Raw genomic sequence first — 13422 nt, 5'->3', positions numbered from 1 at the left:
ATATTTAGGGCTCATGCACATGACCGTTGGTTGATCCGCAAAACACAGATGCCGGCCGTGTGCATTCCGCATTTTGTGAAACGGGAGGTCCGGCCCCTAATAGAACAGTCCTATCCTTGTCCGTTCTATTTTTTTGCGGAATGGTTGTGAGAACATACTGACACTGAATGCTCATGAAGTCATTTCTGTTTTTTTTTAGGCATCATTGAAGTGAATGTTTCCACATATGGGCCGCAAAAAAACCGGAACGGAATGTGAAAAAAATACATTAGCATTAGCCCTTAACGGGCTTTTCCCACCAAGCATTTATTACCTATTGAAATGTCCTGCCTCACCCATGCACAAAGGCCCAGATTTACTATAGGGTCTGCCCTCAATTTGGCAAATTTGGCACATCTAGAGTTTCTACATTTTACCCTTGACATGCTCAACAATTGGGCATGGCTTATTGTGAAAGGGGTGGAGCTTTGTATAAAGGGGCAGGGCCTAAACATGTTATTCTTCACAAAAATTGTGCTCCAATTTGGCATAAAAATCTGTCTCAAAGTAAGACAACCGATAACTAGTATCAAGTCAGGGAAAAATATCTACCCCTTCACCAGCTTGAAGCCCTGTGATAAAACTGGTCAAGGTCTAGACAGTCTGTCTAAGCTTACACTATCTTTAGGATTAGTAAAGCTGGGCCAAACTGTTGGTCACACTACTGTTCCACTGTTCCAAACTCTATTGGAGATAGTGAAGCAGCCAAGTGCTCCTGCTCCTCTAGTCAAGCCTTTTATTGCCTTGGCTATGTGGGTGATAATGAACAGGATACTCAGGAGCCACTTCTTGTGATTGGTAGGGATCCCAGCGATGGAGCCCCCAGTGATAAACCATTCATCACCTATCATGTAAGTGATCATTGTGTTTTGTGGAAAGACAAATGTAAATCATAATTCAAACATTGTCACATATGCTGCTACAACCAATGACTGGCTGCAAAGGTGACGTCTCCCCCAAACAGCATTCATTTGTGGTAGCAGCAAACTACTGCTTCAGAGGCTGACACGCAGGAAACTGTAGCGCGTCAAACCAAATGAGCTGGAACCATGCAGCGGAGAGCAGGTCTGCTTCCCTCCACAGGTCCATTGGTGAGGAGGGGGCTGCTCACAAGGGTTTGAAAGCTGAACAGCCCTTTGAATGACTGGGCAGTATTCTAATATACATTGTGCACCCATATATAGACTCAGTAGTAGTGTAAAAACAAGTATTCTGTATGCCAGCAGCTGGGTTCCAATTTACTTAAAGGGGTTGTCTCACTTCAGCAAGTGCCATTTATCATGTAGAGGAAGTTAATATAAGGTATCGTTATTATCCATATTGCTTCCTTTGCTGGCTTAATTCATTTTACTATCACTTTATACTGTGCTTGTTTCCATGGTTACGACCACCCTGCAGTCCATCAGCGGTGGTTGTACTTGAACACTATAGAGAAAAGCGTTGGCATCTCTGGTGGCCGAGATCGTGGAAGCGCACATAAGCTAATACTTTTTCCTACCGTGTGCAAGCATTGCCACCACTGCTGGATTGCAGGGTGGTCGTAACTAAGGAAACGAGCAGTGTGTAAAGTGACGGAAAAATGAATACAGCCAGCCAAGGAGGCAATATGGGCAATCACAATGCATTAGTAAGTGCCTTGTATTCACTTCCTCTGCATAATAAATGCTATTTGCTGAAGTGAGACAACCCCTTTAATAAGTTGCCAGTTGTTTCTTTATTTTAAAACCTATTGGTGCCCAATCCTGGATGTGTGGAAGTAGACAATGCAAGCGTCCCTATAATCAGACCCAGTTCACTGACTGTAATAGCTGAACTGAGCTGACATAATACTGTTATACTTGTCACAGGTCACAGCAAGACTGCTCTTGTAAATAGGTGCAAAGAACTTTCAGTGGTTGTGAAACCAATAAAGTATGACCTATTCAGTTCTGTTTTCTCAATGAAACCTAATCGTTGCACATAAACCCTTCAAACTTACTTCAGTGCTCCTAAACAATGACAAGCATTATCCCAAGCAGTAATGCAAAATGACTTGGGGGGGCTCCAGTACCTATGAAAACTCTACAGGGGCTATCATTCGACCTTCAGTCAAAGAATGAGGACTGTGTTCATGATCATGAGGCCACTCACATGCTGTATATTCCAGATCTAAAATAGAGAAATAGAACTGTAAAAGGATTTCTATTATTTTACTACATGGGTCTCTTACCAGTTGGGAAAATACCCTGCCAGGACGTCTAGTAAATGTAGATGGCTGCCCTGAGGCAAGTTTAACAACAGGAAAATGATCACTTTTTATAAGATCCACCAGAATTTCTAGAGATTATTCCCATGTATTTTTCTAAATATGTCCAAATCTGCATTATGAAGACCATCAGGGCCTCCCCAAAAAATTTCCCCTCTAATTCCTTAGGTGGCATAGTCCCTACAGTTATACCATTTAAAGTAACTTTCTCACTTGTTTTTCAGTTTTAGAATTCTCAATAACATGTTCATGATGTCTAAGGGAAGAAAAGTAAGCAACACAATAGGGTCAGCTGATTGTATTCATGGTAATGACCAAAAACAGGATGAGTGTCTTTGGGAGGGAAAGTCCTCAACCCCTCAATACATGACCAAACACTTGATGAAGGAAACAACAGTAACAATATGAGTGTTCCTAAAACCTGATTTGTATTTGAATGGATGGTCCAGTCAGTATTTTCTTTTTTTACCTATTACCTATCCTCAGGATAGATGATAAGAGTCTGGTCGCTGGGGGTCCAGTCATCGGGGCCTTCACATTTATGAGTACAGGGCTCCTTTGTCCACCATTTGAATAGAGCATTGATCACACATGCATTGGGGCTGGGATCAGAGATTATTCTGATTCCAGTTGTTTAACCCCTTAAATGCTATAGTTAATGCTGACTGGTGCCTCTAAGTGGTTAGAGAAAGGAAAGGGCTTGTCTCTCTTACCCTATACATAGTATTGCTACACCCATAACACCCTTTGCTAGTAAAAAGGAAATTTATAAAATTGCAATTCCAAAAGCATCGCTGCTTTCAGACTGAGCAACACGAGGCATGAAGGAAATGCAGACTAAAGAGCCAAAAGCAACAAAAATGGCAAATAAGATAAAAAAATATCCCCAGGAGCTGCTTTACTTTCATGTGGGGATAGAAGTTTCCATTGTGCTCTCAGTTCACACTTCAGCCAAGGGCTTGCCTCTCTGACCCTATCACCACCTCACAAGCGACGAGATCTCAGGGTGCCAAGGGGTTGCATAACTGACATAATAAACTGCACTACAGAAGTATTGCAGTGTATTGTTTGAGTGATTAGATGAATGCATGTTCAAGTCCCCTACAGGGGAAAAGTTTAAGAAAATGGAATAAAAATATATAAAATGAACTAAATATTTTTTTTCTCTTATAAAGACATTTATTTTCATAAAATAAATTTTAAAAACTATACATAGTATTGCCACACCCATAACAATCAATACAATCAAATAATAACATTGTTTATCCCTTATGGTGAAAATTATTTTAAAAAAATCATTTAAAAAAACTATACTCATATTGCAGTTTTTATTCATTCTACCGTACAAAAAATGAAATAAAAGTGATAACAACGGCAACAGCATCGACATAAATTACAACTTGTAACAAATGCATGCCCACACAGAGCCCCGTGGGTAGAAAGCAAAATTGTTATGGGTCTTAGAATATTGCAACATGAAAGCAAATTATGGTAACTTCAAAAATAGTTTTTATTTTGCAATAATATAAAAATATATACATTTGGTCATTATGTCATCATAATAGTAATGTCCAGCAGAATAAAGTGTTAGTTCAATTTATACCAGACGGTGAATGCCATTAAATCAAAACCCCAAAAATAATGGTAAAATTGCTGTGTTTTTTCACACTGCCTCCACCAATATTACACAATATGTATCCCAAAATCATCATGTCCCACAAAAAAGCCATTATATAGCAACAGAGACCCCCTGAAAAGTTATGGCCTTTGAAAGGCGGAGTAAAAAAAGCTAATAAAATGCTGCCTCCTGAAGTCCAGTATCAGCTATGTCCTTAAGATGATAAAACATACTTACTGTTAATGTGTTTCTGTTCTAGAAGGGCAGTTAATTTTATGGACTAGCAACACTTGATGTAGCAGTGTGTCATTTGTAAGAGGTAGACATTAAAAACGAAAGAAAAGCCAATGTGAAAAGATTGAGAAGTCTTCAGTAGTGAAATCTTACAGAATGTGAGAGCAAATGTGTTTAAATTATAGTGAACATGAAATATAAGGAGGAGTCGGGTAAAATTCTCTGAAACTATCAAGTTTTCTGTGACTATATTCTGAAGAGAAGGAGCTGCTGTACAAATGTCCATATGACAAGAGAAGTGAGGAGCATCAGCGCCTAGGAGGATTCTGTATGTATATAGATATATATATGGTGAGGACTCTCTCTCTCTCTATATATATATATATATAATATATTAAACTGTATTTTGTTACCATTTGCTCAGGTAATTTGATGTATAAGGAAACTAATTTATATTTTTGAAGAATCCAGGGCATACCTTTATCCATATGGAGATAAATTTGGCATGTAGCTGAAGGCCAGCAATTCTAGTTAACATACAAATTTGTGTGACTGTCTATTTATGTGTGTATGTAAGTGTGTGTACCTAGAAATATATGTATTCACATCTTTCACTATATATTTTTCTAAGTGTCAGAGTTTCTCCTATTTAACAATATTCTGGATATTATTAATAATATTCTAATAATAAAAAAAAGTAAAAACATATATATTACGCACGTCTTTGCTAGTAAAAAGGAAATTTATAAAATTGCAATTCCAAAAGCATCGCTGCTTTCAGACTGAGCAACACGAGGCATGAAAGAAATGCAGACCAAAGAGCCAAAAGCAACAAAAATGGCAAATAAGATAAAAAAAATATCCCCATGAGCTGCTTTACTTTCATGTGGGGATAGAAGTTTCCATTGTGCTCTCAGTTCACACTTCAGCCAAAAAAATGATGACATCTGAGGAGAACAAAAGAGAACCATTGTCCACAGCACAGAAAGTTCTGTGCTCAATCCACACATATTGTTTTCCCCAAACACAAACAGAACTTCAGTCTCTGATATACTGGGAACGTATCCAATGATCCTCAGCGAACCTTTTAACTAATTTAGCATGTTTGCTTCATTTTATTTTTGAAAGGACCAATTTTAGACAGGACGATTTTTTTTTTCTATTCTATTTTTTTTTTTACATATGCAAAAACTCAAAGTGTTAACACATCTACTTACCATTTATGCACAGCAAAGATAAGATGTCATTGCCCTGGTATTTAGCATTTAGCAATATTCTACCTCTGGTTATAGGTATTAAAAACAAAACAAAATCAAGTGTTTTTTTTTCTTTTGCTGTGTTCATTTTTAGATGTCTTGACTTTGAGCTGGGCAGTGTTCTGGATGGCTTAATGTTTATGCTGGCTGATAGTAAGATTTACAGAAAAAACATAGGCTAGGTAAGTACACTGTTAACTAGAAGGGCTCTGTTCTGTCTCAGATTCTTTCAGAATGGTCCTGGGTTTTGTAACTACAAATTACATAATGACATGCTACATTTCAAAGTGTATTTTGACTTTGGAAAAGTCAAACTAATAAACATTGAAAGCCAAGCAACCCAGAAAGATTTTTGAGCCGGAATACTAAGTAGATTGTAATTGTAAACAGCCTTTTGTTTTATTGTTCGTGCTCTAAAATATGCATAAAGTCCGAAGTATAAACGGCGGTTTGAAATGTTTGCAAGAGTCAATAAGGGATAACACTGTAAGATGACAAGATCACAATTTGAGTAATACTGTGGGGGGCACCCAGGTATAGCATTAAAGGAGTTACCAACAATTTTAGCTAGAAAATTAATAACTTATTTTTTCAGTGTTATTTTTTCTCATCTATTTAATTTATTATTATTACTATTCTGTAATAGTTGCATGCAGAGCACTTTACACAATATCGGGGTACCACATTGCAACAATTACAAAAGACAGTGAATTACAAAGGAACAGTATTTGCATGGTACATTACGTAGGAGCTGTGACCATCTGAGCTTACACTCTATGAAATCGGTTGAACAACAAAAATAAAAATAATTTTTATTACTATAGTGCCAACATATCCTGCAGCACTTGATAAACAAACTCAGACATTACAGAAAAACAATACTGATGAGCAATACATACAATAGGAATGAGCTTACAATCTATGAGAGCGCTTATCCTCAATTATCATTCGTGGTCCCACAAGAGCCAGGGTACAGCCCACATATAAAGAGACTATGGAATGTATGCACATATATAATGTAAGAAAGGCTCCTCCTAATACTTGACTATACAATTCCATGTGTGCTGTGAAGTAGGAACAGATCACTTTAGTCTATGTTTCCTGAATTCTGCTATTCACATCAGGCTGATGAATGGTCAGGTCGTTCAAAAGGAAGGGATTGCTTTGAACTAACAACCAAATCTTGACTGACAAATCCATGCCACAGGCGTTTAGTAACAGCTTGTATTTTGTCTGTCTTCTAATGTTTTGTCTGGCTAATAGTGTACTTAGGGTACTCTGTTAAAATGGCCCTGTTTATTATTCCTAATCATGTTTCTTGAAGCCTGCCACTTCCACAGTCCCTGTTGAAAACAATGTTTGCATCTTAATTTGGCTAGCTCTGGTCAGAACGCTTCAACAAATAAATACATGTCTTACCTTTCAAACATCTATGATGTGTGAAATTGTAGACAAAATTATGACTTAAAACTTCCATTCTCCCTTGACAATTTGACAATTTGCTATTTGGACAAAAATTATTGTACCTATATAATTCAAATACGTTTCACATTTTATTACTAGGCAGTATATGTAGTTAAGGCTGCCGTGTGTATATACAGACGTGGACAAAATTGTTGGTACCCTTTGGTCAATGAAAGAAAAAGTCACAATGGTCACAGAAATAACTTTAATCTGACAAAAGTAATAATAAATTAAAATTCTATAAATGTTAACCAATGAAAGTCAGACATTGTTTTTCAACCATGCTTCAACAGAATTATGTAAAAAAATAAACTCATGAAACAGGCATGGACAAAAATGATGGTACCCCTAACTTAATATTTTGTTGCGCAACCTTTTGAGGCAATCACTGCAATCAAACGCTTCCTGTAACTGTCAATGAGACATCTGCACCTCTCAGCAGGTATTTTGGCCCACTCCTCATGAGCAAACTGCTCCAGTTGTGTCCGGTTTGAAGGGTGCCTTTTCCAGACTGCATGTTTCAGCTCCTTCCAAAGATGCTCAATAGGATTGAGGTCAGGGCTCATAGAAGGCCACTTTAGAATAGTCCAATTTTTTCCTCTTAGCCATTCTTGGGTGTTTTTAGCGGTGTGTTTTGGGTCATTGTCCTGTTGCAAGACCCATGACCTGCGACTGAGACCAAGCTTTCTGACACTGGCTAGTACATTTCTCTCTAGAATTCCTTGATAGTCTTGAGATTTCATTGTACCCTGCACAGATTCAAGACACCCTGTGCCAGACGCAGCAAAGCAGCCCCAGAACATAACAGAGCCTCCTCCATGTTTCACAGTAGGGACAGTGTTCTTTTCTTGATATGCTTCATTTTTTCGTCTGTGAACATACAGCTGATGTGCCTTGGCAAAAACTTCGATTTTTGTCTCATCTGTCCACAGGACATTCTCCCAGAAGCTTTGTGGCTTGTCAACATGTAGTTTGGCATATTCCAGTCTTGCTTTTTTATGATTCGTTTTCAACAATGGTGTCCTCCTTGGTCGTCTCCCATGTAGTCCACTTTGGCTCAAACAACGACGGATGGTGCGATCTGACACTGATGTTCCTTGAGCATGAAGTTCACCTTGAATCTCTTTAGAAGTCTTTCTAGGCTCTTTTGTTACCATTCGGATTATCCGTCTCTTAGATTTGTCATCAATTTTCCTCCTGCGGCCACGTCCAGGGAGGTTGGCTACAGTCCCATGGATCTTAAACTTATGAATAATATGTGCAACTGTACTCACAGGAACATCTAGTTGCTTGGAGATGGTCTTATAGCCTTTACCTTTAACATGCTTGTCTATAATTTTCTTTCTGATCTCTTGAGACAGCTCTTTCCTTTGCTTCCTCTGGTCCATGTCGAGTGTGGTACACACCATATCACCAAACAACACAGTGATTACCTGGAGCCATATATATAGGCCCAATGGCTGATTACAAGGTTGTAGACACCTGTGATGCTAATTAGTGGACACACCTTGAATTAACATGTCCCTTTGGTCACATTATGTTCTGTGTTTTCTAGGGGTACCATCATTTTTGTCCATGCCTGTTTCATGAGTTTATTTTTTTACATAATTCTGTTGAAGCATGGTTGAAAAACAATGTCTGACTTTCATTGGTTAACATTTATAGAATTTTAATTTATTATTACTTTTGTCAGATTAAAGTTATTTCTGTGACCATTGTGACTTTTTCTTTCATTGACCAAAGGGTACCAACAATTTTGTCCACGTCTGTATATAGTGTATAGTGCACGCTGGTAGAGCTGTGTATATATAATGTATAGTGCTCCCAGCGGCCTTCCAACACCAGTGTACACGTCACACCACATGCTGGACTCCATAGACAAGCACTTCCTGCTGACCACCATACACAAGAGCTTCCCGCTGATTGCTGCATGTTGCTGACCACCATACGCAACTGCTCATACTGACCGCTGCATTCACATGAGCAGAACACCCTGCACAGATGGGCACGTCACGATAGCCACCATACATGGCGTTTTCACTGACCATCATACATGAGCACTTCACACTGATTTAGTTGTGAGGACCACCTTTTCACCATTTGCATCATGTCATAGAAGTTGGCCCAGTGCCGGTCCGGTTCGGCCATAGTGCTTACTTAAGCTAGAGTTGAGCGCGGCCTACGGTCTTTGGCTCCGGCTGGGAAGCTGAGTTGGCCTGTTTAAAAAAAAATAAAAATGTCACATTGTTTTCATGCATCATCATTACAGTGACTACTTCGGTTCGGTTGTTTGACGCTCCACGCCATTCCAAAGATTTCTTACTTACAAGTAGGTGGCACGTCCTGAGTTCCATACGGGTTTGGTATGTATCACGGGGGTTTGGCTGCAGGCACATTCACACGTCTTCCAGGTCATGCCTGCCGCACCAGTGGCATATGGTTCCCCTGGGCACGTCCAGGTTATCACACCCGTCTCCCGTTGCTCGTTTGCTTGAAACATTCAGGCGCTGTTCTAGGGGCCACCCCGGGACTCAGGTCTCTCTCTGGAACGTCCAGGTTGTCACTTGTCTACATGTGGTCCGTCTGCTTGAAGCGTTCAAGCTATGTTGCATTTGTCTCTTCTGTGGCACGTGGTCCTGCTCTGAACTCCAGGTTGTCACTTTGTTAATTGTGGGTCGCCTGTTTATTGTGGTGCGTCTGCTTGAAGCGTTCAGGCATCGTTGCGTCCGCCACTCCGGTGGCATGTGGTCCTGCCTGGAACCCCAGGTTGTCACTTGGTTAATCGTGGTACGTCTGCTTGAAGCGTTCAGGCATCGTTGCGTCCGCCACTCCGGTGGCATGTGGTCCTGCCTGGAACCCCAGGTTGTCACTTGGTTATCGTGGTACGTCTGCTTGAAGCGTTCAGGCAATAATACGTCCTCCACTCCGTGTCCTGCCTGGATGTCCAGGGTGTCTGTCATCTCATGTGGTACGTCTGCTTGAAGCGTTCAAGTGTTGTTGTGTTGGTCACTCCGGGACAGCGGGTCCCGCCTGGAACGTCCAGGGGCCATACTCATCTCCTGTTACACGTCTGCTTGAAACGTTCAGGCAAAGTATGTCTGCCACGCCGGTGGCTCGTGGTCCTGGAACGTCCAGGTTGTCATATTTGTCTCCTGTGGCACGTCTGCTTGTAAACGTCGGTCAAATGTACGTCCGCTACCCCGGTGGCACGTGGTCATGCCTGGTACGTCCAGGTTGTCTGCCTCGTCTCTTGTTGCACGTCTGTCTGAAGCGTTCAGACAATGTCGCGTCAGCCACCTCGGTGGCATGGTGTCCTGTCTAGCACGTCCACAGGGTCTCTTTTCACCAAGATGAGCACACATCCTCCCTTAGCGGCATGCATAACCCAGCAGCACGCCCGAGGGGGGGGGTATCATCCTGGTTGGTGGCACTTCAGTCCTCAGCTTTGGCCTAAAACGTTTAGGCCATGTTGTTTTCGTTTTTCCCTCAGGGGTAGACGGTACAGCCTGTCGCAACCAGGTTGGTAATATTCCGGTGCATTTAGTTTTCATATTTGTTTTTATTTTTACGGCAGCACGTTGGGGGTCTCAGTGCCTTCGGCTTCCCGTTAACAAGGCCTCCACCTCGGTCAGTGGTACGAGCCTCCAGTACGGTATCGGTACCCCTTTTTCATCAAATTCTATAACCAGGTGAGTATCAATTCTGGTCCATCAGGCCGGCCTTAGTCCGGGGGCGGTCTTACTGTTAGGGGTATAAAGGGGGGGGGGGGGGGGCCACCGAGATGTTCTAGGCACGCCTGGTGTCCACACGAGTAACAAGGGTTTTGTCCTCAGGTGATATCCAGGGCATAATCACAACACGGTCAACATGTCCCAGGCCTCAGACATCGATGACGCCTCGTCCATCTCCGTGGTTTTCGGTCTGGCTGGTCATGGATCCCTAAGGAACTGGACCATTCCGAAGCTCGTGGCAGAATTAAATAGAAGGGGCATCAGTCACCCGGCTTCGGCCAGGAAAGCCGAACTTTATAGGCTACTGGTGTCTAGCCCGGTTCCACCCAGTGAGCAGCTGGCAGTGCCTACCATCCAGTCATCACTGGCTCAGTTAAATGCCACGATGGGGAGTCTGGCTGCCTCAGTAGCAGACATCCAGCACAGGGTCATGGAGCTGGAGTCCAGGGCCGCCACCACTTCACAGGCGGTGGCACCCGTAACTGCGGTATCATGGCCATTGGCGGGTTCCCCAGGTATGTCCTCTACCCCGCCGGCCATTGTCCCAGCTCACTTTGTGGCCGAGAATATTAGGAAAGACATACTGGCAGGCAAAGAGGTTAACCTGGCATCTATCCTCATAGCATCGCACGATGCCAGCGAGCACAGAACAATTGATTGTGGGGAAGTGTCTGTGGTTATGAGGTCAAAACATGCCCGGTTGAACCGCAAGTTATCTATACCAGAATTTGTTCTTGCATTCAGCTTGTTCCGAGACGTCATCTGCTCGGCGCAGCCGAGTAGGAGGGAGGAGCTGGATGCTTATTTATATCAGGTCACTGATTTGGGTCACAAGTATGGGGGCTCGGCGTTCTATGACTACCACCGGTCCTTCGTGGCTAAAGCCGCAGCCTCCCTAGCACAGTTCCAGTTCATAACCAATTGGGCTGTGCTGGATATGGAGCTCTTCTGCAGGCATTTTGCTGGTCTCCGAGCCCCCACTTGTGGCACATGCCAGTCAATTTTTCATGCCACGGAATGGTGCCCCAACGAGGCATCTGCACGTCCGGACAGAGCCCTTCCAGGAACATCAGGTGTTCCCAGGGGCCCGGCCCTCATGGACAAATTTGGCAGGCCTATTGTATATCTGGGCAAGAGCCAGATATGCAATAATTTCAACTTCGGTCACTGCATGTTCAGTGGGTGCAGGGCCCTTCACGTGTGCACGGTCTGCTTTCGGGCACATCCCAGGTCTACCTGTCCCAAGAAAGCTGCCAAGCAGGCATGACTGACCGACGTCAACGTGGAGCTCCTGGAGGCGCTCCTGGAAGGTCATGACGACCAGCAGTTCATGCGTCATTTGATCTCTGGCCTGTCTCTAGGGTTCCACACGGGACTGGTGGCCCTGCCACATTCGAATTGGGAATGTGAGAACCTTCTCTCTGCCAGACAAGATCCTGAGGCGGTGCAAGCGGCATTATCCTTGGAGTTGGATAAAGGGTTCATCATCGGCCCATTCGACTCGATCCCCTTTGAAGTGTGGAGGGTCAACCCGATTGGAGTGGTGGCTAAAAAAGGCTCAAATAAAAAGAGGCTGATCTACGATCTCTCGGCTCCTCATTCCTCGCATATCCCTAGTATCAACTCTCTCATACTGTCAGAAGAGTTCAGCATGACATACTCCTCTATCGATGAGGCCATTCAGTTCATCCTCAAAGCCGGCAGGGGGGCCTGGTTGTCCAAAACTGATATTGCTGATGCCTTCAAGTTGTGGCAACTGTGGCAATATTATGGCATCAAATGGGCAGGCAAATACTACTTTGCCAATCGTCTTACGTTTGGCTCAAAAAGCAGCCCTTGGCTGTTTGACCGGCTGGCCCAGGCCCTGCACTGGATCCTGGTGGAACATGGCCAGGCTCCTATGTGTATCCACTACCTGGATGATTTCCTGCTGGTGGAGTCCCCCTCCTGTCAGCCCTCTGGGTTATCCTCCCTGCTGGAGTTGTTTTCGGCGCTGCAGGTTCCGGTCGCCGCGGGGAAGACTGTCGGTCCTTCCTCAACGATCACCTTCCTGGGGGTCATTCTGGGTTCAGTAAAGTTGGAAGCAAGGCTCCCAGAGGAGAAATTACAACAGATCCGGTTGGCCATCCAGGAGGCGGCAAAATCCTGCTTCCTGACCAAATCAAGTCTCCAATCATTGCTGGGCCGGCTGAACTTTGCCATGAGGGTCATGCCCCAGGGGCGCACCTTTGTGTCTCGGCTCTTGCTGCTCCTACCATCAGCCCTGGAACAGGACAGTGTCGTCCGGTTGGACCAACAAGCCATGGCAGACCTGTCCATGTGGAGCACGTTCATGTCTTCATGGAACGGCATCAGGTTATTTATTCCCCCCCGGGACCCGTCCTCGCCCACGGTTTATTCTGACGCGGCTGCATCCAAGGGCTTTGCGGCCATATTTGGTAATCACTGGCTAGCCGGGGCCTGGCCGTCCCAGATTATGCTGGACGGGCATGCCCTTCGGTCTTCTCCCTTGTTGGAGATGTATCCAGTGGTGGCAGCAGCTCATGTATGGGGTCACGTTTGGTCAAACTCAAGGGTTCTATTCATTACCGATAGTCAGGACTTGGTCGACATCGTCCGCAATGGCAGAGCCAAATCCCCAAAGATCATGTCCCTTATGCGTAGGCTGGTGTGGTTGTCCATGGTACACAACTTTTGCTTCGAGTGCTCTCACATTCAGGGTTCCGAGAATACGGCTGCTGATGCGCTATCCAGGTTTAACATCGATGTCTTCTTTCAGAACATGCCACCCGCAGATGGAACAGGGGCGGACGTTCCGGCATACAGCGACCTGGT

At 43.6% G+C, this 13422-nt stretch overlaps 1 long non-coding RNA gene across 1 annotated transcript in view; it reads right to left on the bottom strand.

The window, feature by feature from the left end:
- LOC122939630 overlaps positions 1 to 4262 on the bottom strand; it is a 29479-nt gene extending 25217 nt beyond the window's left edge. The window contains exon 1 of the long non-coding RNA XR_006390127.1: positions 4140 to 4262. This is a non-coding gene — a long non-coding RNA (uncharacterized LOC122939630). The remainder of the gene's footprint in view (positions 1 to 4139) is intronic.
- Between the last annotated feature and the right edge of the window lie 9160 nt (positions 4263 to 13422).

The sequence above is a fragment of the Bufo gargarizans genome, chromosome 5 (genome assembly GCF_014858855.1).
Source record: "Bufo gargarizans isolate SCDJY-AF-19 chromosome 5, ASM1485885v1, whole genome shotgun sequence".
Classification (NCBI taxonomy): Eukaryota; Metazoa; Chordata; class Amphibia; order Anura; family Bufonidae; genus Bufo; species Bufo gargarizans.
Note: the sequence above shows the minus strand (reverse complement) of the source record. Positions and strands in the feature narration are given on the sequence as shown.